Consider the following 26,586-nt stretch of genomic DNA (forward strand, 5'->3'; position numbering starts at 1 on the left):
ATGGGTACCACAAATCTGTTGATTCACGTCAAGTCATAGTCAGCTTTTCCGTATAGATTAAAAATTATTCTCCCATACAGCTGGGGCCTTATTACAGTATTTTAAGTCCTATGCATTTAATACTTCTTTGTAGAAAAAGAATGCCACTACACTAGAAATCTGATGATAATATGATGACTCACATGTCAGTAGCGAGCGACTTATTGTATGAAGTTTTAAGCTTGTTAGAACAGATATGGTACTAAAAATAAAATCTCATGTCCCCTAAAACATTTCTAGTTCCCAAGGCCAACATTTTAAAATAAACGCATGTATTTTTTCCAATCTTGCTTGTGTAAAAGTATCAATACACTTTGCAAAGTGCACAACTCATTACCAGGTAGTAACTCAAGCAAAGGAAGAAGTCTGGCTGGATCAGTGATTTGTCAGCAAGGCCTCCTGAATCACGGGAGGTTGGTCTCTGGTGTATCCTCCTGGTCCAGAAAGTAGGAGGTGGTGGTCCAGTGAGCCAGGAATTGCCTGGCAGCATCAACATCCTGGCTGTTGCTTGGGGTAGGTTGCATTTTTTGGCTTTTGCTCCTGAACTAAAAGTTCAAGTGTGAAAACTCGGACTGAAGCCTCTCCTCAGCTGTAGCCAGGATACCCCCAGTTCAGCCAGAAGTTAGTTTGAGGGTGGAGTGACCCAGCATTCCAGGAGTGGCACATGTCAGCAGAAGGTGTGCCAGGGCTGTGTCTCAGCTGCAGAGCTGGGCTTGCCACTCTTCCTTCACTTCATTAATATACTGGATTTCTGCGTGACTGGGGAGAGTCCCTGTTGAGACAGAATCAAGGTGTGACTTACGTGCTAAGTCTATTCTTTCAGCTTTGGGAGGCACGTATTGGAGAAGAGTCAGACTGTGGCCTGTAGATTTCCGACTTCCTCCTCCACAGTGTGCCTCAAAGCTGCTCCTGTACACTTCTGTTGCATCTTTCTCACGAGTAAAGAGCTCATGTTTTTCCCTTGCTCCTTTTGCATAATGAAAGGCTTCTGTGACTTGGTGCCCATAGCTGACTGCATCAGAAGGAAGGAAACACTACCCTTCTGACATGACCTGTCCCCTTAGAATGCTGGCTTTGATGTTCTCCTTCATAAAAGTAATTTTTTTTTTTTAATTATAATGTAGACTATACTTACGAGGGGAAAAATCAGAACATCACAGGGTTGTATAAGTTGATCGTAGAAGTCCACTTTGCTGACCTTCTGCACTCCTATTCTCTGAAGGTGATTACTGGTAAGATTTTGGTGTATTTTTCTGAAACTTTCTCTAAACACATGCAAATGTATATGGATGTAGGTATTTCTATGAGTTTGTGCTTTTTGGGTTTTGTTTTGTTTTAACACAAATGGGCTCTCATTGTTCTCTTTATCTGCTAAAATATGGTATGCAGATGGCAGTTGGAGAGGGTGTAGTTGCCATTTGCCTTCTTCCTCTCTCTGTCAGGCTTGCCCCATGAGCGGGCTTCGTGTGATCTCATGACAGAGGAGAGCTTTCTGGCGTGGCATCCAGGACCCAGCCAAGCAGCAGAGGCATGGCCAACGATACAAAGAACATCTGGTTTTCAAATACAAATCATGCAGCCGAGACTCAGGTACTTGTGTTAAAGGGCCTAGCACAGTCCGGCATCAGATTGATTTTAAGCAGCACGCGGGAACCTGGGGATGAATTTGTGATACATGATTCAGCTGAAAATGTCAACTATCTGAATGCAATGAAATTGGAATGAAATTTCCGAGTGGCTAAAATTTTCTGGTTCACTTTTGCACTGCTTTTAACACAAAAGGCAATTATGATGAAGGTGCAAAATGCCAGCTTGATTAGTGGTTCACACACACAGATATAATGCTTTTCACACATTTTAATTGCTTTCCTGCCAAGGAAGTGTAATTGCAAAGCATGAAAGTCTAGCATCCCCTTACACGTTAGTTCCATTTCATTAACAGGTAATATATCCTGAATATATTTTGAAAAGTGACTAAAACACATATTTATAGGGAAATTTGAGGTTAAGACACTGTTCTTATAGGAGAAAGTTGCAAAAATTACTATTCACACTCATGAACACACATATCCCTCTCTGTACAGAAACATTATGAGTTACTATTTGGGGATAATGTCTGAGGGTTTTTTTTTTTTTCTTAGATTTCCTTTGTTTGCGCACATCAAGCAGTAGGTTAGGGGAAAACATTGCCTCAGAAGGAGGGAAGATCCAGATTAAAGAAGTAAGGTAAAGCACTTGATAGCTTTTCTGAAGGCTAAAGTAGATAGAATCATCTTGAAAGCCAACAGTGACAAGAGAAGAAAGGGTGCTTTAAGCTCCACAGGACTTAGAGCCTGAAGGAGCCAGAGCACTAGAGTTTCTTTCATAAGCCATTGAGCGCGTAAAATACAGCTAGTCTTCCTACCACTGGCAAGGCAACAGAGAGGCCGGCCAGTGGCCGAGTGGTTAAGTTCTTGCGCTCCGCTTTAGCTGCCCAGGGTTTCATCAGTTCAGATCCTGGGCGCGGACATGGCACTGCTCATCAGGCCATGCTGAGGTGGTGTCCCACATAGCACAACTAGAATATATAACTATGTACTGGGGGGCTTTGGGGAGAAGAAGAAAAAGAAAACAGATTGGCAACAGATGTTAGCTCAGGTGCCAATCTTTGAAAAAAAAAGGCAACAGAGTAGATGAGGGAGGTGGGCAGAACCAAGGGGAGCCTCACCCCACACTGGGCAGGAGAGTACCCATCCGATGCCACAGCTCTCAAGAGGGGCACCTGGGTGTCTGAGAGTAGCCAGGGGCCTCCAAGGAGCTGAAGTAGGATGAGGAGGCTACAGAATGCCTAGGCATGGCATCTACAGTACATGCCAGTGAGCATCAGCAGCAGAAGCCAGTGGGGCCAAGCAGCTTGCGCTCTACTTCAACCAAGACCAGCAGTTAGAGGATGATGGAAGATCAAGGGCCCCATCCCCACCTGATGTCAGTATGATATATATGCCCCACTCTCCCTCTCCCTTAGCTAACTTATCCCCAGAAAAGTGGATGGGAGAAGACAGAGAAATAGCAATCCTGCGTTAAGAGAGAATTACTCAAAAGAAAATGGGTTTTGAAATAGCAAAATGCAGTTTTCCACTGGCAGTGGAATTAAGGCTTTTGAGCTAGGCTAAGATCAGTAATAGAGAAACAAAGCCACGTGCTAACATACCTGAGTCTGTGTTTGGAATTTTCATGTCCATTATGTATGCACACACACATACATGCCTGACTAAATGAGTATTTGTGTTGGTGTCTTTTTTCATAATATCATAGACCCTGAAGGCAAACAGACCTGGGCTTGAATCTTGTCTCATCCACTTAATAGCTGGATGACTTTGGGCAAATTCTAGATCCAAGATTCTGCTTCTGTAAACTAGGAATAATAGTGTCTTGTAGCGAAGATTAAATGAGATACAGAGGGTACCCTAAGATCTGGCACATGGTAAAGCCACAATCATCTTGTTTTTCACGATCATGATAATAATAATCATCATTGTGTATTTGCTCATTTTGACTGTGAGTCTGACTTTTTGATTGTCAGGATTTAATTACCTGTTGTTCACATAGCCTGGCACATCCAGAAACCAGTATTGTAAATGCCTAGAGGCTTAGAGGACATTCGCTCACAGGTCTTTAGTGACAATATTTCAGGTGTACCCTCCTTTACATGTTTATTCATGTTTGTTTGTTTGTTTAATTTTGAGAGTTTGCTCCTAGATTTGAGGAAAACTGAGATAAAATTTCTTTTGAGCCAAGATAGAAATCTAAATCTTGAATGAAGGAAGCCTGTTCCCCAGCTCCACCCCCATCACTCAGGGGGAAGTCAGGTGGGTGGCCCAAAGGGTCACATTTGGTTTCTTCTTTGCCAAACTCATCAGAGGCACGGAGCCCTTGAGCCTCACCCAAGCACTCACTGAAGAGCACCATGCAGGGCATCCCGAAGCCTCTTTAGGACGTTTGCTCGTGTAGTGGTTTTATTAATGTGTTGCCCCATGCAGTAACCGGGTATTTATTATATTTCAACATTTTTGATGTGGTGGCACTATCTACAGCAAGGAGAGATTTCACTAGACAAAGCATTCAAGACGCCTCGCCACACCTCTGGCTTAAGCATCCTACACCTCTTATTCAAGGGTGGGTGGGCCATCTCAGTTCCACCCCCTAATGCTATCAAAGTGCAAAGCCTGCAGAAATCCCGTCCCACGCAAGGACAACACAGCCGCAGGAGCTGCGAGTCCATACTCTATTTGGCAGTAGAGGCATAATAAAGTCTTTGCTTGATCTCTGGGTGGCCTCAAATAAAGCATCTAATCTGTTGACTCAGTCAACTTATCTACAAAAGGGGGATGATGATATTGTGCCAGTTTGCCTCAAAGGGGTATTATGTAAAGCTAAAGATTGCACTGTTGAAGGCTAAAGCACTATGCAAATGTTGTGATTATCATGAACCAGCACTCATTTTTTTCATATGGTGAATCAGTTTGTTTATTGTTTACTACTGGCATTCCCTATGTTATTATAAAGTGTGGATAACAGCGTTTTCACTGTGGCCCTCTAGATTTTATTCAAGATAGACATATAATTCATTTGGGTTCCTGAGTCACTCTCCTAGATCCTGAGAAAAGCAACCTTTTCCATTAGAAAGAAGGTTTTCTCTTACAAAGTGTGCAGTTTAGAGTCGAAGTTTTGGCTAGACCAGAGGGCAAATGCAGGTGGCCAGATATCAGCTGAATTAGGTCTGCCCTCACACACAGATCTTTTACTTCTTCTGATTATATTGTAGAAAAGCTGTATATAGATCAACATTTGGCAAGTCCTTTAACAAGGAGAACTGTGTTTTCTCACAATTATTAATAAGAATATATGTTCCTTGGCATATACATATGCTATTAGAGTACCCAGAAACTCCTGTATTCTTCAGGACTCATCTAAAAATATTGGTGAATCATCCTTCAGTCACACTTATGAAAACATACATTGCGTACACTTGAGGAATAAACACATACACAGTTGCAAATGATCATTTTTAATCTAAAGGCAGCTCTGACATTTGAAGCCATGGGAAAGAGTCTGTTTTCTCCCTATTGCTGAAATTTCCTCAGGGTCCGTGGAATTGCTGCGGAGACTTAAAAGAAGCCTGGTCTACCGGGACGAACGCCAGCTTTAGCTTTGGGCTGGCTGTGCAAAGTCCCAGAGCAGACCTAGGAATATGTTAGTTTGGGACAAGTGATTAGATCATCAGCAGCATCATCCTTCTAGTATAGCTCCCTCCCTTGGATACTGTTTTTTTCCCCACAGGCGGCTCTCGGGAAGGCCTTCCTCACCTCAACACTGCCTTCACTGACTTCAGATCTGAGAGAGAAGACAGCCTACGAAGGCCCAGTGGGGTCCAGGCCAGCCTGGCTTCACAGAGCATCCAGCAAGGTCATTTCATGGGACTCATTCAAGGGATAGAACATAGTCAAGGACAGTCCTGTCAGGCCCTAGAATTCCTCTCTTGACTTTGCTTCCTAAAGCTGATTACAAACTCCTGCAGGTGGGGATCCATGGCTATTTCTTTATCTATTTCACGGACTATACCATCAGATTCTCCTTTCCTGAGGAAAAGTGGGTTCTGGGACAATTTAAAGCATCTTTTGAACTCAGGGTAGGGAGCCAGGTTTATTCTTCCTTGCACATAGACATGATGTGAACTGTGTCTTTATTCCTTATTGATCTGATTAAGAGGGAATATACTTTATATTAGTCTACTTTTCTCAATAAACTGCCTTCAAAGGATGCTTCATATATTACAGTGACTGCTAGCCCTCACACCCCAGTTCCCACAATTACGTTACCAGAATCTTTATCAGGCACTTGCCTTTCACTGACTTGTTTAGAATTGGAAAAACATTGAAGCACTTTGGAAAACTTTTCTAAACTAGAAGATAAACTCATTTATTTATTCAACAAACACAATCGACTATATTCATTGTTAAATTATATTCAGCATTAATAAACTCATTGACATAGGCTAAAATAACTGCATTCTGAATATTCTTTGATAAAACAGATACCTGAAGCATGTTATAAGGGAAGGAGAGCTAGTCTTGGAATCCAGGCCTACCTCTACCACTTCCTAGATGTGAAGTTCTGGGTAAAACATCTAACTTTTCTCAGCCACAGCCTCTATAAAAATGAAGAGTGTAGAAATGAGGCAGAATAGCATCATGATTAAGATCTCGGGTTTCACAGTTAGGCCTGGATTCCAATCCAATTCCATTCTGGTGCTTAACAGCTGAGTACCCTTGGGCAAGTTACTTAAAGTGCCTGCTTCTTAGTTTCCTTATCTGTGAAAATAGAAATAACACTACCTCACCTCACAAAGTTGTTTTTACAAGAATTAAATAAAAGAACGTCTATAGAACTTAATTCAGTATGTGGCTCATAACAATAGTCACTAAATCATGGTTTTAAAAAAAGGAATCTTGAAAGAACTTTTGGGATGACAAGGTATAAACTCTTTCATTTTTTAAATGAGAAACGGAGGACCAGAAGTTAGGAATCTTGCCCAAGGTCACTGAACCAATGTGTTTGTGATGTATATTCCCAGAGCTTTTATTAGTTCTGGGATCTTGACAAAAATACGTCTTTGTGACCTCATCAATAGTTTAATCAAGTTCAATAATAATGACAAGAAGATACAAGCTTTCGTTTACTGAGGGGTTTTTTTTTCACGTGCCTGGCTTTGTGCTCCAGCTTTTATAGGCATCTTCTCTTTTAATGCTGCCTAAATGCCCATGAAACAGTGATTCTAATCTTTGCTTCACAGAGGAGGAAACTGAGGCTCAGTGAAGCTCAGTCACCAGCCCAAGCTTACACTGTCAGCAAGTCAACTTGGGTTTCAAACTGAAGTTTAACTGACTCTGTAAGTGCCAAGGCAGTATCAGTATGGACAGGTTAACAATAATGCATCCAAACCAAGCACAGTTTTTTTTTTAAACATCAAATGGTGTTAAATTAGTTAAATTTTTAATTATTTTATACTAGAATAAGCTGACGTGGCCTTTTTTAAAGGGTAGCACATAAGTCTATTTCTGGGTACGCATCGTTTATTAGATTCCATGTCTGGTCTGTACTACTCATTTTGCTATTTTGGGCTCTCACCATGTCTCACATTTTCATGTTTCCTTATTTTATTTGATTGGTAGTTTTTCCCTCCTTTAAGAAATTGGGTAGTTATGCTTCCCTGTAACCTTGGTGAGTCAGTTTGACCTTTAATTACTTCAGTCTCCTTCCCTGCAAGAAAAGCTGTCACAATACAAGAACCACTCTCATGTTTTGCATCATCTCACACGCACACAGGGAGAAGGAGGATGTAACTCTCCCAAAGAAGGAGAACAATTGGGAACAGCTGGCACGACAACTTCTAAAGACCCAGTCGGACTGCGTCTTGAGAATCAGCTTCAAACTGCCCCGAAATAATAAATACCCACCTGTTCCAGCACTAGCTCACTGACTAGCTCACTTAAAGGCATAATACCCGCTACAGAGTTTCACCATAGATGTAATCATTGCCATTAATATTTTGTAAGACCAACAAAGTATCATTTGTACCTCAGGAGAACCAGCTGGGACACACACAGACAGGGCTCTCCTGCTTGTTCCTTGGTAACCCCACATCAAATTATTATCCAATCTGTCTTCAGTCTTCGGAATAATTTAGTTATTAGAAAAGGTGATTAAACAAAATAGCAAAGATTTGTTTGTTTGCTTTTTACTAACAAAAGGCAAATCGGAACAGGGTTAGTTTGTCTTTTTCCCCAAAGTCCCAGCATTCAAAGCTACAACTGTAGCCACCTTATAATAATCTTAGACCCCAAAGCAGTGTGACCATTTGATGCGTCATTTTCAACACATGTTTTATTAATGCATTCTTCCTGGACTTCGTTTAAAATATTGGAAACTATAAAAAGATCAGCGTGTTACTCCCCTGCCAGGAAAAAGAAAAAAAAAAAGAAAGAAATTAAAAACCTAACAAACACGAAAGCGGCCAGAGCAACTGGAATCTCAGTTTTGAGGAAACACATGGGGCGGAAGCATCCGCCGAAGCTCTGGAACCAACTGTCACATGTGACTCTTGCCCTGGACGCTGGGTCCTGCATGTCCGCAGGCTGGGGCGAGGAGGCCGTGCGTGCAGGCCAGTGTGTGACCGCGGAGGCCCCGGGCGGCTCGAGGTGGCGACCCGCCCTCCGGGCCGGGGGAGGGTCTTCCAGGAAGCAGCCGAGCTCAGCTGACTGCGCGGCGGGCGGGCGCCGGGCCGGCACGTAGCGCCCGGCATGACTCAGCGCTGAGTCACCGCGCGCGCTGCCAGTGGATTTCCCCGCCGCGAGTCCTCGCTGCTCCCCGAGCCTTGGCCTGCGCGCCAGACCGGTCCCATCGCTTTAAACACAGCAGGGCAGCTTTTACAGCTTTTGAATCGCGACCAAGCCCGGAATTGCCTGGCTTCGTTTTCTTTGACTTTAAGAGCTCCATAGTCCACTAATCAAATTCTTTCATCAAAAACTTGGAACAAATCTCTGACATCGTCCTTCCGCAGTGACTTAGAGATGACCTCCACTCGCGTTTTGCTTCTGTCGTACCAAGCTCGCGGTCTTATTTTCGTCCCACATTTTGTGAGGTTATCTTTTCAATATGTTTGATAACTAGCCTTGGCACAAAGCCACAATTGCGGTGACGCAAATCAGGTTGGAACTTGGCATCCTGTGCGGGTCCTTGAATGACTTACTGTAAAATCCAGGGAACACTTTATAGAGACGTTCTTATCTGCCGTCTCAGTTGCTGATTAGATGCTATGCTCATTTGCAGTCCGTCACTACTCTTTGAAAGGTCCTGGGATAGATTTAGATGGTTAAAATCTGTATTCGTGAGTGGTGGTGCTCATTTCTTCTTCTCCAGGGTTCAATATGAAGAGCGACAGTAAGGCAGGATTTCTGTACCTGTAGCCCATGGACGACCTGCACGGAGAGTGCCGGGGATATTTGGCAAAAATGCAGATTCTTAGACCCCACTCCTAACTATGGCCTCAGAATGTCCTGGGGTGGGGCCTGGAAATTGATCTTATTAAGCAGCCTGTCAGAGATTCCTGTGCACACTTAGGTTTGAAAACTACTAGCCAGAGGATGAGGCTGTGAGACATTATCCTGTAAAGACTCTAGAGAGAAATTCTTAAAACTGAGAATATTTTGTTCTGAAATTGATTTTGAAGTTCCTTTGCCAGGCAATCATATTTCTAAAATTGGTTTATATATAATATTGTGTTTCCTTTAACTGTGTATTACAATAGACAGATTTTTTCTTTTTAATTAAAAATTTGGATATAAAATAAAATGAAGTACCTGTAAATTTTCTTATTTCATACCCGTGTTTCCCAAACCTGACTTTGCATCAGAATTACCCAGAGCCTTAAAACACTAATTCCTGGACCAGACCCCAGGCCTAAAGAAACTCTGTTGCCGACGGTGAAGCCCAAGAACAGGCCGTTTGAAAAGCTCAGAAAGTTAGTCTCTGTACCTTTACAAACGGCCACTATTCCCAAACACAATAGAAACTTCATTGACTCCAGGGTTGTTGGCATGTATTGTTCTAGAGAATAACCTGGGAGTCTATTTTGAAATTTTCCTTATTTTTTTCCCTTAGATATTTTATTGGTTTACTAATTTTTTTTCATCTCACCATGTAAGTCTTTCCACTTCATCTCTGTTAGCATTGTGGCAAAAAGCATAGACGTGACACACACCTGACAGCAACATTTCCTTGCTGACTCTCTTATATATAGCCTTGCTTCTCCAAGTGTGGTTTTTGGGCCAGCAGCGTGGACATCACTCGGGAACTTCTAAGAAATGCAGACTCTCAGGCCTCATCCAGAACTACTGAATCCGAATCAACAGTTTATCGAGATCCTCAAATGATTTGTATGTGTATTAAAATTTGGGAAGTGCTGTCTTGTAGTATTGGTGAGAGTTACAGTCTGAGGCTGGTGGAGGAAAGGAGAAGAAACAGGAGGTGGACGTGTATTCATTTCCGAGGGCTGCCATCACAAAGTACCACAAACTGAGCAGCTTAAAACAATGGAAATTTATTCTTCTATGGTTCTGGGGGTTTGGAGTCCAAAATCAGCAGGGCCATGCTCCCCTTGAGACTCTGGGTAGAATCCTTCCTTGCCTCTTCCTGGCTTCCAGTGGTGGCCATGGGTCCTTGGCGTTCCTTGGCTTGTAGCTGTATCATTCCAATCTTTGTTTTCGTCATCACATGGCATTCTTCCTGTGTGTCTCTGTCTTTACATCTCTTATCAGAACACCAGTCATAATGGATTAGGTCCCGCCTTAATAAATTCATGTTCAATTGATTGCATCTACAAAGACTCCACAGTGTTTCCAAATAAGATCACCCTCACAAATACCAGGGTTAGGACTTCAACATCTCTCTCTGGGGATCACAATTCAACCTGATACAGGGAGATTTGGAGATTCTATTTTCAATAAGTGAAAATGCATTATGTGAAAAATACCATTAAAAATAAGCATTCTTTTAAAATACCCTGATCACATTTTATAAAATAATTATATATCATTCTTTCCCGTTGGCTATTATTTCATACTTTTTGTCTTGTATTCTCTCAGCTAGATAATGAATTCTTTTCAAGAGCAACTTTCTTTGCAACCCTCAAAACATGATGCTGAGTTTATAGTAAGAACTCAGAGGTTATTAGTTATGATAATAAAACTATGAAATACTATTGGACAAATGTACAAAGTCTCATATTTTAATCTATCGATGGTACAGGATAAGAGAAAATTCTACCACAAAAGTTAGTTTGACCATAAAAATTAAGCCTTAAAATAAAGGAGAAAAATAATTATAGCTAAAATTATAACCACGTTGACAGGCAACCTAAAAATATCTCAAGATCAGGGCAAGAAAGTGAAGGGAATGCTTACAACTGCAGGACCAGAGGACCAGAGAGGCAGCTCCGAGATAGCACCGTCTCTTTCAAAGCTCTTGATGGTTTGTGGTGGCCATCTGTTTTTGTTTGCCCAGTGTTCATTCTCCCTCTTTCCATTGAGAAAGCTCTCGTCATCCTCCCCGAGATCTCTGTGTAGGGCTGTCAACCACAGTGTTTCCCTTCCTCCCCCGGGGGGAACTGATGACTCTCCTTTCTGTCCTGTGCATCTAAATCTGGGTGAGTCTCAAAAATGCAGAAAGCGGTTGAAGCTGAGTCATGTCAGTGATAGTGCTCAAAGGCACCAGCGAGGTGTTTGGTTTCTTTCTTTTACCATCAAGAACACGAGAGTAATCCTAGTTGCTGTCCTCCCAAGTCCCAATTGTTTAACTCTTCCCCTTTTGTTTTAAGAGCTAACCAGATCTTTCCAAATATTATTAATTTTTTTCTTTAAAAAATTTAAAATTTCAATGTTTTATTTTTAGATTATTTTTTATTATAATTTATGGTTAATTATATTTTTAGGGGGCCAAGAGTTAACCTCAGTTAGTTTCTGTCGCTTACAGTAAAAGAAACCTAACTATTGGGGAAGTATTGATGAGGAGAACACATTGCTTCAGCCACCCTACTAGGGTGACCTGAAATAGTCTGCGCTCATGATGAATAAAATATGTAGTCTTGAAATATATCAAAACTCTTTTCAGCTTGCCTCCACTGATTTTTCCAGCTACCATTATTGCCCTGTATTTCAAGCAGAGTCATTCTTCCCTTCTGAATCATCCAAATTGCAAAGGGGTGCAAAAGAAAGAATCACTCTTATTATGTTCCTTGTACACACCAGTAGTCATCTTTATGTTGCTTCCAATTTCTCATTGTGGTTTTCATGATATTTGCAATGTTAGGCAGATTAGAGAAAAGTACTCCAAAGTTTCTAATTACAGCTGTTTTACCAAGGGGCTAATTGGCAAAATAGAAACTGAGTCTCCATTATGCCAGGCCAAATGTGATCTTTTCTTTGTAGGCAAAGATTAGCCTAAAGCTTTCATATAGGCCGACTAAATGTGTGTCTTTTGGATTCTAGTGATGAAATTTAACTGGGTCAAGGGATATCAGTTTGTCAAAATCTTTAGTCTTCACTCTCACCAATCTCACTCCCTTCATATGCTTGTGCCCATGGTTGTGTGGTGGATATGGTTTCATTTGGCTGGAGTAGGGAGAATATAGGGAGAGTAAGCCCAAAGAGTAGCTGTTTTGAAATTATAGTGAATCATGAATATCATGGTGAGGACTTTGTACTTAAATGTAATTCTTTAATGGTTTTTGATCAAGATAAAGACATGACATTTATCGAGAGCGTATTATGTGCCCGAAACTACATTATCCATTGATTTCTTACTTATGATAGGTGAGCATTTAGCTCTCTCACACCACCTATGACTTTATAATATTTGAGCCTCAAAAGATTGTTTTTTTAAATCAATGACGGACAATATGAATATCTATTTTGTTAGAAGAGAGTAATGGTCCTCATCTTTCTCTTCACCTCTCTTTTCTCTTTGTACCTGTTAAATTGTGTCATCTGTATGTTTTCTTTTACCTTATTGGGATTGATAACATTTACATGTCTAACCATTCTAGGGTTTGTCTCTAGGTTTGACACTGAAACAAAAAATTATTGAACAACATTTGCATTACTGACTATATGACTATTCCTCATAGCAGAGAAAATAGTGTCCTTTTCTACAGTGTATTGTTTTTCCTGTTTTCTGTTGTCTTTTTTTTTTTTTTTTGCATTATCTCCCTTAATTTCTTCCAAAATTGTCAAACATACTACCTGGTCTATGGAAGCTTCTTTCTCTGGGGGACCTCCAGCCTGGAGCACCCCTTCAGCCTCTGAATTGAATGCTCTCTAGGCCTGTTGCATGGCTATTACTCTGTGACTCTTGTGTGTTGGCAATACTAGGTTAGAGCAGTGTTTTCCAGATCTCTTCTTTGTTCCTAACTTATTCCCTTCACTCTCAAGTATCTTTTAAAGACAGAGTGCCTGGGAAATAAATGTACTAATTCTTGCATATCTGAAAATGTTTTTATTCTGCCTTTGCATTTAATTGATAATAAACTGGGTATAGAACTCTTGGTTGCACATCCTTTTCCTTCAAAAACTTTGAGAGCATTGCTCCATTGTCTTTTTTTTTTTCCTTTTTCTCTCCAAAGCCCCCTGGGTCCTTCTAGTTGTGGCGTGTGGGACACTGCCTCAGCGTGGCTTGATGAGCAGTGCCATGTCCATGCCAGGATTTGAACCAACGAAACACTGGGCCACCTGCAGCAGAGCACCCGAACTTAACCACTTGGCCATGGGGCCAGCCCCTGCTCTGTTGTCTTTTTTTTTTTCCTTTTGTCTCCCAAAGCCCCCTGGTACATAGTTGTATATTCTTCGTTGTGGGTCCTTCTAGTTGTGGCATGTAGGATGCTGCCTCAGCGTGGTTTGATGAGCAGTGCCATGTCCACGCCAGGATTTGAACCAACGAAACACTGGGTCACATGCAGCGGAGCACGCGAACTTAACCACTCGGCCACGGGAGCAGCCCCTGCTCCATTGTCTTTTAAACACTATTGAGGATGAGAAATCAGATGAAAGCCTGCATCTCAATCCTTTATTTTCTCCTCTCCAACCTTCGAATCTTCTCTTTATTCGTAGCTTTTTTATTTCTAGTTACAGGCATTTTAAAATTTATTCCACTTATAATTTAGCAGATATTTTCAATCTGAAGATTCATGGCTCCCTTTGGCTTTTTAAATATTTCCTTTCTACATTTTCTCTGAACTCTCCTTCTGGAACTGCTATTAATTGGATCTTGGATCTCTCAGTCAACTCTCTATTTTCTTTATAGCTTTTCTTCCAATGTTTTCTTGATCCTTCACTTTATATTTTGAGGAATTTCCTTAATTTTATCTTCTAATCCTTCCATTTATATTTTCATTTTGGCAATTATATTTTTAGTTTCCCAGGATTCTTAGTAAGCGTCTGATTGTTCTTTTATTATAATACCTTATCTGCTTGAATTTCTTTGATAAACTTATTAGAGCTTTTTTTTTTAATTCTTTGTCCCCAGAATTATTTATGTTTCTTTATGCCTGGTTTTCTATTGATGCATTTCTTTCATTTTGCAGGTTTTCTTCAAATGTCTAGGGACCCTTGGTTGTGTTTTTATATTTAGAAAGAGGCACCAGAAAGGCATCAATTTAGGATACATAAACTCCTTGGTCCTCAAATTCCAGAATGATTTTATTTTAGGGCATCAACAACCCAGTGTGCTACTAGCTGCCATAATTTCCCCCAGACAGTGTTTTCAATGGTTCTAGATGATATCCTTCCTTTTTTTGGATTGGGGCAAATGCCTGGTTGTCAGATGTTTTGAACTAGGGGGCTAGAAGTAGGGAAAGGGGGAACATGGGTCACTGTTCTCTGTGGAACTTTCAATTTATCTGCATGTTTTGGTCCCACTTATCACTATTAGCCTTTGTTACATCTCTCAGTCCTTGAGAAAGGAGGCTCTCCAAATAGGCAGCCTTCTGCATTTTCCTAGGGAGCTCTCAAAAAGTGCCGATTCCTGTGCTCTGCCTAGGGATCCTGATTCATCACCTCTGGGATAGGCCTAAATGTCTGTATTTTTGTTAAAATACTTTCCCTGGCTCATGCATACATCCAGTTTTGGGCATCACCAAAACTTTGCTAGTGACTTGGGGAAGAGGTAACTTTATAAGACAAAGCAGAGGGAGGAACCTCATGACGTGGCAAATGACTGGTATAGGGAGAAAGAAGAGGAAGGAATCAAAAATATCTCCCAGGTTTGAAGCTTGAGTGACTCCAAGAGTGATAATGCCATTACCATAAATAGGAAAGTGATAAGAAGGAGTAGGTTTTACTTCCTTCTTAATTTTTTTCTTCTAGATATTGTACTAAATGCCACCCTCACAAAATATTACCAAAGTGCTCCCTATGTAGAAAGATTACTAATAAGAATGATGAAAGATTACAAAAGAATGATGAATAAGTAGATGTGTAAATACATTTTCAGGCTGGAGAACTAGTATTATATGCACAAGCTAAACAATTTATCCACTTTTAACAGTTTATAAAGGTAATTAAAAGACATGCATAAAGCATTCCAAAACTAAATGTGAGTAACCTGCTGGTAGAAAATTCCTGGTTTCCTTTCAATCAAGTGTCTTAATTTCTCAAATGTAAAAGAATAAACTTCAGATAGACTTCTTATATTTATTACATCTGAACACAAATGCAAAAAAATCCCACAATAGTATCTACAGTTCTTCACAAGGCTTGTATCCTTACTAGAATATTGCTGTTCACACAGTTCAGTTTCTATTAATAGAACAACCTGATGACTCATTTTACACTTTTAGACTCTAACGAGGATTTTTAGATCTGCAATACCTGTGACTACCATTAATAGCTCCTTCACATTAAAACATGTTTGCCTTGGAAATAGTTCTATGAAAATAATGATTTTTTTTCTTTTGTCAAATTTTATAACTTATATACAGTATTTTTTAGCCTCTTTAGTGCACAGTTCTGTGAGTTTTGTCAAACGCATACAGTCATATAATCACCACAATCAAAACACAGAACAATTTCATCACTCCCCCATACCCATTTGAAGTCAGATCCTACCCTCCCCCCAGCCCTAGCAATGACTGATTGTCTCCTCTATATAGAGTTTTGCATCTTCCAGAATGCCGGATGTTATCAGGCAGGAAGTAGCCTTTTGAATTTGGCTTCTTTTATTCAGCATAATGCATTTAAAATTCATCCATTTTCTTGCATTATCATTAGTTCCTTTTCATTGCTGACAATATTCTACTGTATGGATGTACCACACTTAGTTTATCCAAATATTAATATTTAATCATTTATCAATAACTTTATTTTGTAGAAAAGGATAGTTTCATGACTATGAAATTATGCATTTATCAAAAAGGGAAAAATAAGGTAAATTCCCTTTATGCCTTGACATCTTTAGTTACTTTAGATTTATTTGACTATATATTAGGTATTACTATTTCAAAAAATATATTTTTCATATAACTAAAAAAAATAGGTGTTTGTTCAGCTCTTCAACTGTGGGTGTAACTTTGAAGGGTGTGTTGTGATTTGAAAGGCTTTTCTTTTTTTTTTTACCTTGAATGGGACTATGACATATATGATTATTGTTGCTGATAACACCAGATACTATTTTCCTTAAACTTCTGAAGGTATATGCTCTTCAAAGACCCTATTCAACCCACACCTCTGAAATGGCTCACTTCCCATTGAAACCCTGTTAATCTTTCACCCCATAGAGGCAACAGATGGGTTAGAAAATAGCCAATAGAAAGACAATTCTTGTCCTTCGGGATCAGTGCCAATGGAAAAAAGTGACCTGAAATACAGATCTCAGGCCTGACATGATGAAAATCTAATGCCACAGCTGTTGTCTCTCACAGCTGTCACTCATCGTGTTTTAATTTCACAGTTTTGATTTAATCTTTTCTAAATACAGCACTGGATAAATACAGAACAAGATAATGAGAGTTCCCAGCAAAGGAGCCAGGTTGGTATTAGCACCATCCCCTTTTCACCACCTTCACAGCCTTTGAGTTTTATTTTTTGTGATGATTGCATCTCCAGAACATATTTTTTAGGTTCATGAGGGCCAGAGCTTCTGTACCAGCTCATGAGCATAACAGGAGTCGTGGAGTTTTGATTTCACAGTGACTTCACCTTTTATCAGATGCTTTTACCAGCATCCTGATAACATGCAGTGGAATTGGGTTTGAAGAAGAACCATCAGATAGTTCAATGATGTGCCTTCAGAGCCCCACTTGCTCAAAGATATACAATTAAAAATACTGTTTTTAGCTTTGGATTATATTTGTTATCTTGTGAAACCACCTTTTTAAAAATAAATCCTACAATGAGTTATAGTTTACATACAATATAATGCACCCATTCTAAGTGTATCTTGAAAAATGTGTATACTTGAGTAAACCATCACTACGGGACATAGAGCATCCTTCACCCCCACCCCAAAGCCTTCCTAATGCCCTTTTCAGTCAATCCTTCCTCCACCCCCAAGCTCAGGCAATTGATCTGCTTTCTATCATCATAGAATAGTTCTGTTTTTTCCAGAACTTCCTGTAAACAATGTGTATTCTTTTAGGTCTGGCTTTTTTACTTAGCATAAACTTTTTGAGATTCATCAATGTTGTTGCATACTTCTGTAACTCATTCTTTCTTTTTTCCCCCTGAGAAGTATTCCATTTTATGGATATACTACATTTGTTTATCCATTTGAATGTTGATGGATGCTTGGATTGTATCCATTTGGGGGCTGTTATGAGTAAAGCTGCTATGGATTTGTACGTCTTTGTGTCATATTCATTTCTCCTGGGTAAATATCTAAGAGTAAGTGGCTGGGTTATATGATTAAGTATATATTTAAACTTTTAAGAAACTATAAGTTGTTTTCCAGAATGACTGCATCATTTAAATTCCTACTAGAATATGTGACCATTTAGATAGCTCTAAATCCTCAACACTTGGCTTTGCCAGCTTTTAAAAATAATTTTAGTCATTCTAGTGGGATTGTAGAGGTATATCATTGTGATTTTAATTTCCAGTTGTCTAAAGACTAAGGGCATCAAACAATTTGTCATGTGCTTATTGAGGCTTTGGACAGCTTCTTTTGTAAAATGTCTCTTCAAATCTTTTGCCAATATTGTTTTGGGTTGTTATCTTCTTACTGAGTTGTAAAAATTCTTTATATGTTTGGAATACCAATCCTTTATCAGAGGTATCTGTTACAAATATTTTCTCCCACCTTTTGCCTTGCCATTTCATTTTTTTAAATTAAGATTATGATAGTTAACAACCTGGTGAAATTACAGTTGTACATCATTATTAGTCATGTTGTAGGTACACCACTTCACCCCTAGTGCCCTCCCCCCACCCCCCCTTTTCCTTGGCAACCACCGATCAGTTCTCTTTGCCCATATGTTAACTACCACCTATGAGTGGAGTCATACAGAGTTTGTCTTTCTCTGTCTGGCTTATTTCACTCAACATAATACCGTCAAGGTCTATCCGTGTTGTTGTGAATGGGATGACTTTGTCCTTTTTTATGGCTGAGTAGTATTCCATTGTATATATATACCACATCTTCTTTATCCAATCATCAGTTGCTGGGCACTTAGGTTGGTTCCATGTCTTGGCTATTGTGAATAATGCTGCAATGAACATAGGGGTGCATGGGACTTTTGGAATTGCTGATTTCAGGTTCTTAGGATAGATACCCAGTAGTGGGATGGCTGGGTCATAAGGTATTTCTATTTTTAACTTTTGGAGGAATCTCCATACTGTTTTCCATAGTGGCTGCACCAGTTTGCATTCCCACCAACAGTGTATGAGGGTTCCTTTTTCTCCACAGCCTCTCCAATTTGTCACTCTTGGTTTTGGATATTTTTGCCATTCTAACAGGTGTAAGGTGATATCTTGGTGTAGTTTTGATTTGCATTTCCCTGATGATTAGTGATGATGAGCATCTTTTCATGTGTCTATTGGCCATCTGTATATCTTCTTTGGAGAAATGTCTGTTCATGTCCCCTGCCCATTTTGTAACTGGATTGTTTGATTTTTTATTGTTGAGTTGTGTGAGTTCTTTATAGATTATGGAGATTAACCCTTTGTCAGATAAATAACTTGCGAATATTTTTTCCCAATTAGTGGGCTGTTTTTTTTGTTTCAATCCTGTTTTCCCTTGCCTTGAAGAAGCTCTTTAGTCTGATGAAGTCCCATTTGTTTATTCTTTCTATTGTTTCCCTCATCTGAGGGGTTATGGTGTCCAAAAAGATTCTTTTGAAGCTGATGTCAAAGAGTGTACTGCCGATATTCTCTCCTAGAAGACTTATTGTTTCAGGCCTAATCTTTAGGTCTTTGATCCATTTTGAGTTTATTTTAGTAAATGGTGAAAAAGAATGGTTGACTTTCATTCTTTTCCATGTGGCTGTCCAGTTTTCCCAGCACCATTTGTTGGAGAGACTTTCTTTCCTCCATTATAGGCCCTCAGCTCCTTTGTCAAAGATTAGCTGTCCATAGATGTGTGGTTTTATTTCTGGGCTTTCAATTCTGATCCATTGATCTGTGCATCTGTTTTTATACCAGTACTATGCTGTTTTGATTACTGTAGCTTTGTAGTATGTTTTGAAGTCAGGGATTGTGATGCCTCCAGCTTTGGTCTTCTTTCTCAGGATTGCTTTAGCAATCCGGGGTCTTTTGTTGCCCCATATGAATTTTAGGGTTCTTTGTTCAATTTCTGTAAAGAATGTCATTGGGATTCTGATTGGGATAGCGTTGAATCTGTAGATTGCTTTAGGTAGTGTGGACATTTTAACTATGTTTATTCTTCCAATCCATGTGCATGGAATGGCTTTCCATCTCTTTATGTTGTCATTGATTTCTTTTGAGAAAGTCTTGTAGTTCGTTGTATAGATCTTTCACTTCCTTGGTTCAATTTATCCCAAGGTATTTTATTCTTTTTCTTGTAATCGTGAATGGGATTGAGTTCTTGAGATCTTTTTCTGTTAGTTCATTGTTAGCATATAGAAATGCTACTGATTTATGTATGTTGATTTTATACCCTGCAACTTTGCTGTAGCTGTTGATTGTTTCTAATAGTTTTTCTATGGATTCTTTGGGGTTTTCTATATATAAGATCATGTCGTCTGCAAACAGCGAGAGTTTTACTTCTTCAGTGCCTATTTGGATTCCTTTCATTTCTTTTTCCTGCCGAATTGCTCTGGCCAAAACCTCCAGTACTATGTTGAAAAAGAGTGGTGAAAGTGGGCACCCTTGTCTTGTTCCTGTTCTGAGATGGATGGGTTTCAGTTTTTGTCCGTTGAGTATGATGTTGGCTGTGGGTTTGTCATATATGGCCTTTATTATGTTGAGGTACTTTTCTTCTACACCTATTTTATTGAGAGTTTTTATCATAAATGGATGTTGGATCTTGTCGAATGCTTTCTCTGCATCTGTTGAGATGATCATGTGGTTTTTGTTTCTCATTTTGTTAATGTAGTGAATCACATTGATTGACTTGCAGATGTTGAACCATCCCTGTGTCCCTGGTATAAATCCCACTTGATCATGGTGTATAATCTTTTTGATGTATTGCTGTATTCGGTTTGCCAAAATTTTCTTGAGGATTTTTGCATCTATGTTCATCAGTGGTATTGGCCTATAGTTTTCCTTCTTTGTGTTGTCCTTGTCTGGTTTGGGGATCAGGGTTATGTTGGCTTCATAGAATGTATTAGGGAGTGCTCCATCTTCCTCTATTTTCTGGAATAGTTTGAGAAGGATAGGTATTAAATCTTCTGTGAATGTTTGGTAGAATTCTCCAGAGAAACTGTCTGGTCCTGGACTCTTACTTTTGGGGAGGTTTTTGATTGCTGTTTCTATTTCTTTACTTGTGATTGGTCTATTCAGATTCTCTATCTGTTCCTGATTCAGTTTGGGTAGGTTGTATGAGTCTAGGAATTTATCCATTTCTTCTAGGTTGTTCAGTTTGTTGGCATATAGTTTTTCATAGTATTCTCTTATGATCCTTTGTATTTCTTCGGTATCTGTTGTGATTTCTCCTCTCTCGTTTCTAATTTTATTTATTTGAGACTTCTCTCTTTTTTTCTTAGTGAGTCTGGCTAAGGGTTTGTCGATTTTGTTAATTTTTTCAAAGAATCCACTCTTTGTTTCATTAATCCTTTCTACTGTCTTTTTTGTTTCAATATCATTTATTTCTGCTCTAATTTTTATTATTTCCCTCCGTCTGCTGACTTTGGGCTTCATTTGTTCTTCTTTTTCTAATTCCGTTAGGTGTCGTTTGAGGTTGTCTATGTAAGATTTTTCTTGCTTATTGAGGTGAGCCTGTATTGCAATGAATTTCCCTCTTAGGACTGCCTTTGCTGCGTCCCAAATAAGTTGGTATGGTGTGTTTTCATTTTCATTTGTCTCCAGATAATATTTGATTTCTTCTTTAATTTCTTCAATAATCCATTGTTTGTTCAGTAGCATGTTGTTTAATCTCCACATTTTTGCCCCTTTCCCAGCTTTATTCTTGTAGTTGATTTCTAGTTTCATAGCATTATGATCCAAAAAGATGCTTGATATTATTTCAACCCTCTTGAACTTATTGATGCTTGCTTTGTTTCCCAAGATATGGCCTATCCTTGAGAATGTTCCATGTGAGCTTGAGAAGAATGTGTAATCTGCTGTTTTTGGATGAAGTGTTCTATATATATCTATTAGGTCCATCTGATATAATCTTTCATTTAATTCTATAATTTCCTTGTTAATTTTCTGTCTGGATGATCTGTCCATTGGTGTTAATGGGGTGTTGAGGTCCCCTACTATTATTGTATTATTGTTGGTGTCTCCTTTTAGTTTTGTTAATAGTTTCTTAACAAATTTTGGTGCTCCTGTGTTGGGTGAGTATATATTTATAAGTGTTATGTCATCTTGGTGGAGCGTCCCTTTTATCATTATATACTGCCCCTCTTTGTCTTTCTTTATCTGTTTTGCTTTGAAGTCTACTTTGTCTGATATAAGTATGGCAACACCTGCTTTCTTTTGTTCATTATTAAGTTTGAGTATTGTCTTCCATCCCTTCACTCTGAGTCTGTGTTTGTCTTTGGGGCTGAGGTGTGTTTCCTGGAGGCAGCATATTGTTGGATCTTGTTCTTTGATCCATCCTGCCACTCTGTGTCTTTTGATTGAAGAGTTCAATCTATTTACATTTAGAGTGATTATTGAAACGTGGGGGCCTACTGCTGCCTTTTTATCACTCGTTTTCTGGTTCTTTTGCATTTCCTTTGTTTCTCGTCCCATGATTTTTGGATTCCTAATTCAAGTAGGTAAATTTCTGTATTGGCTTTCTTCTTATTTGTAATTTGTGTCTTTATTCTTGTTATTTGTTTAGTGGTTACCAGGTGGTTTGTATAACACATCTCGTAAATGAGGTATTCCTTTTTCTGATAGCCTCTTATTTCCTTAAATTAAAACATTCCATCCCTTTTCTCTTCCCCTTCTAGGTTGTTATTGTCAGATTTTTTTCTCTCTTCCTTTTTGTGTTGTGAGTTTCTGGTTAAAATGACTAGGTTATATTTATTCTTGGTGTTTCCATTCCGTTTATCTTTAATGTTTTATTTAATTTTTGCTAACCTGTCCTGATGGAGAGTTTTCACCTATTTCCACCTCCTCCCTGGGGGAAGTCCGTCCACCTTCCGATGTATAGCAGCACAAGTCTCTCAGGCATCTTGAGATGCTATCTGGATATCCTTTGTTAATCAGTGAATGTCCAATTAGTTGTAGATTCGAAGGGGGAGAGACAAAGAAACCACTCACTCTGCCATCTTGGTCCCACCTCTCGCCTTTTCATTTTTTTAATGGTGTCTTTCAGAGAGCAAAAGCTTTTAATTTTGAGAAGGTCTAATTTATCATTTTCACTGTTTTGTGATTTGTGTATTTTATGCCCTAAGAAATCACAGCTTGTCCCAAGGTTGCAGTGAACATTTAAGCTTTCTTCCAGAAGTTTTATGGTTTCAGCTCTTATATTTAGGTCTCCGATCAACATGCAGTTAATTTTTGTTTGCAATATAAGTGTTGAATTTCATTTCTAGTAGCATTTGATTAAAAGACAAGTTTTGCTGATAATCAATTGACAGTAAATATTTGGGCCCTTTTTAAAAATTTATTGTTGATTATATTGATCTGTATGTATGCAATGATTCCAATAACAGACTGTCTGAATTACCCTAACTTTATAATAAATCTTGAAATCAGTCAGTAGAAGCCTTCCAAATTTGTGTTTCTTCTACAAAAATGTTTTCTAGGTCATTTGAAATCTCATGTACATTTAAAAATTGACTTGTCGATGTCTAAAGAAAGCCTGCTGAGCTGTTGATTGAGATTGCATTGAATCAATATGGGGAGAATTTCCATCTTAACAAGATTGAGTCTACCAATCTATGAGTCAAATATATCTGTCCATTTATTTAAGTCTTTTTAAACTTCTCTTGTTAGCATCTTGAAATTTTTAACATACAGGTATTACAAATATTTTGTTAAATTTATCCCTAAGTATTTCATGATTTCCAATGCTGTTGTGAATGTAATTTTTTCTTTAATTTCATTTCCAGTGGATCGTGGCTAGTATGTAGAAATACAATTGATTTTTTATACTGACCTTGTATTCTATAACTTTGCTAAATTCATTTATTTGTCACAGTAGTTTATTTGTGGGTTACTTATAATTTTCTATTTATACAATCACATTGTTTACAAGTAAATCTTGGCAATCTTGCTTTTTCCCTTTTTTTCTTGTCTTATTGCAGTGGCTAGGCCTCCAGTACACTGTTAAACAGATGTGATGAAAGCAGATATCTTTGCATCATTCCTGGCCTTTGCATGGGGAAATACTCAGTGTTTCAATATTAAGTATTTTATTAACTGTAGGTTTTTCATTATGGTGCCCTTTAGGAGATTGAGGATGCTCCTTTCTATTTTATTTGCAGAGACTTTCATCATAAATGGCTATTGAATTCTGTCAAATGCCTTGTCTGTATCTACTGAAATTATCATATGATCCTTGGCCTTATGGAGCTTATATTATAATGGGGGAAATCAGATTATAAACTAATAAATAAATATATATATAATATATTCATTGGGAATAAGTGTTACAGAGAAAAGCGAAAAAGAGCAAGAAGGTGATATGTTGCTATTTTAGAAGATGGTCAAAAAAGTCTTCCTTGATAAGGACACATCTGAGCCAAGACCTGGAGGAAGTGAAACAGAATGCTATGAAAATATCTGGGGGAATAGCATTCAGAAGGCAAAGAGACCAGCACATGCAAAAGAATGTTCCTTGGTGTGTTTGAGGAATATCAAGGAGGCCAAGGGGGTTGCAATGGAGTAAGTGAGGGAGAGAATAGGAAATGAAGTTAGAAAAGTAGGAAGCCCTGCTCATGTAGAGATTTGTAGGCCAATAAAGTTTGGAATGAATGAAATGGGTAGTCATTGGAGGATTTTGAGTATTAAAGGGACATAATGTGTCTTATACTTTAGAAGAAACACTCAGATGTGGGAAAATAGACTATAAGAGGCAAGAGTGGATGTGGGTAGACAAGTTAGGAGGTTGTTACAATTGCCCAGGTGGAAGATTGGACCAGTATGGTAGCAGTGGAGCTAGAGAGAAGTGGCGAGATTCTGGACATATTCTGAAGGTAGAGCTGACAGTGTTCCCAATGGGTTGAAAGTATCCTATGAAGAAGAGTCAAAGTCAAGTCAATCTAATTCCAAACCTATACATCCTCTAAGTACAGAGGAAAAAAAATCTATTTAAAGAAGAAAAAGGGAGAAAAACCACACACTTTATGTGTTTAAAAACTGGTGAGAAACTAAGTTGAAACTCATGGTCACTGATAAATACAAACCATTTTAATCACCCAAAATATCTTCAATCTAAATAGCTCAGTATGTCTGCCTGAAGTAAATTCAATGTTATGAAAAAACGTAATGTACAGATTGTATGCCAACTTGTAAACACTTAAGAATTCTGAGCATATAAAAATATTTCACTCAAAGTTTGGAAAATAAAGTAAATAAAAAAATAAAGTAAAATGAGAATCATAACTATCCTATGATATATGAGATGAACAACTATTAGTCCTACTATTCCTTAGGTTATAAATTTAAAGTCCAGAAAACGTATGACCCTTTTGAGTCAAATCTAATGAATCAAGAACTAGGATCAGAGTCAACTGATTCTAATTCTAGAATATACTAATTCTGGATATACTCTTTGATCAATTGCTGACTCCTGCTCAAGGCTGCTTACATTTTTTGCCTATTTTAATACCCATGACACCCTTCCTGAAACACCAAATAATGAGTTAAGAAGATCCTACATGATGCTAGCAGATTCAGTAGGTCCACCGAACGATAGCTCAATCAAAGAACTTGGAAGAACCAATCTCTAAGAAAACTTTGTGATCCATATCAGTTACTCTAAATATTTTTGAAACATTTAATGCTGCCATAGTTGCATAGATTTCCTTTCCACTTATTTAGCAATGGCAAAATCTGTTCAAATATATATGTGTGTTGCAGGTAGGGGAGTTAGGGGGATGTTTAGAAATTCACACAGAAAGAATATTTACAAACACATTTAAACAAAGAAGGTTTGGGAACTGTAATTTTTACTTCTTTGATGCTGAGCATATGATATGACAAACACATTTCCCCTAAAATAAAAAATAAAAATAAAAAAAAGGGGGCTGTAGAATTTATCTGTACCAAGGCAATTGGGTTGTGTGGATTCTTTTATTCCATTGTAAATATTTTGCATATGTCTAGAGCAAGCATCAATAATTAGGCCATAATGGTAACTTGTCACTCTTAAACACAACAGCTGTGTGTATTTGGAAAGATTAACAACAGCTAGATTGTTCAGTAATTCTGGGAGGCTTGTTTACCAAGCTAAGATGGCTAGCAAGACTCTTCTTGTCTATTTGATATGATATAAATTTATTTTATTAGATATTAAATATTTAAGATTACAATAGTTTAAAATTTTATAAAGAAAGCTTTTTACCTAATTTTGAGGAGAATTAAAGGAGAATCATTTCTTTGTAAGGCTGCAATTTTAACCTCCTTTATAGTGCTTAACAATGTGCCACATACTATTTGATGCTTGATTGTTTTCTTTGTAATCAATCCTGATTACATCTATACACATACATATATTTTAGTATTAAAATTGATTTTCTTGGTTGTGTCTTGAAACTATTCAGGAAGTAGTATTTCTATTTTATAGACAAATCTATAAATATTTAAATGTGGTGCAACAGGCTAAAAAATCACATGAGTAGTAGAATATCAGAACTTGATTCTTTAATTTTGTATTTACAGATCAGCGAGCCCCAAACCTGTTTGTTTCCGGGCTGTTCTTTTGGCAAGACGTTTGCTGTGTTTGCTGATGGAGAGGCTCCAAATGCAGTTTATATTGGTATAAATTAAGAGTAGAGTAAATTACTAGTGGGAAGGATCACCTTTTCCAACTAAAATCCAGGCTTCTAAAAACAAGCATAATTGGGATTCACATAATTCGGGAACATCAGAATAGGCATAATAAGGGGTTGGCCCCATGGCCGAGTGGTTAAGCTCACACGCTCAGCTTCAGTGGCCCAGGGTTTCACTGGTTCAGATCCTGGGCATGGACGTGGCACTCTTCATCAGGCCATGCTGAGGTGGCATCCCACATAGCACAACAAGAAGGACCTACAACTGCAATATACAACTAGGTACTTTGGGAGGAAGAAGGAGAAAAGAAAAAAAAAGAAGAAGATCGGCAACCATTGTTAGCTCAGGTGCCAATCTTTAAAAAAAAAGAATAAGCAGAATAAATAAACTGATAAATAAAATAATAAACAAAATA

General features: G+C 38.5%; 1 long non-coding RNA gene across 1 annotated transcript; it reads left to right on the top strand.

Annotated features, from left to right (window-relative positions):
- Window positions 1–1,179: 1,179 nt before the first annotated feature.
- Window positions 1,180–26,325, top strand: LOC124243100 (uncharacterized). Its single transcript, XR_006889603.1, has 3 exons — window positions 1,180–1,271; window positions 1,482–1,629; window positions 26,061–26,325. It is a non-coding gene; the product is annotated as an uncharacterized LOC124243100 (long non-coding RNA).
- The last annotated feature ends 261 nt before the right edge of the window (window positions 26,326–26,586 follow it).

This window comes from Equus quagga, chromosome 7 (genome assembly GCF_021613505.1).
Source record: "Equus quagga isolate Etosha38 chromosome 7, UCLA_HA_Equagga_1.0, whole genome shotgun sequence".
Lineage (NCBI taxonomy): Eukaryota > Metazoa > Chordata > Mammalia > Perissodactyla > Equidae > Equus > Equus quagga.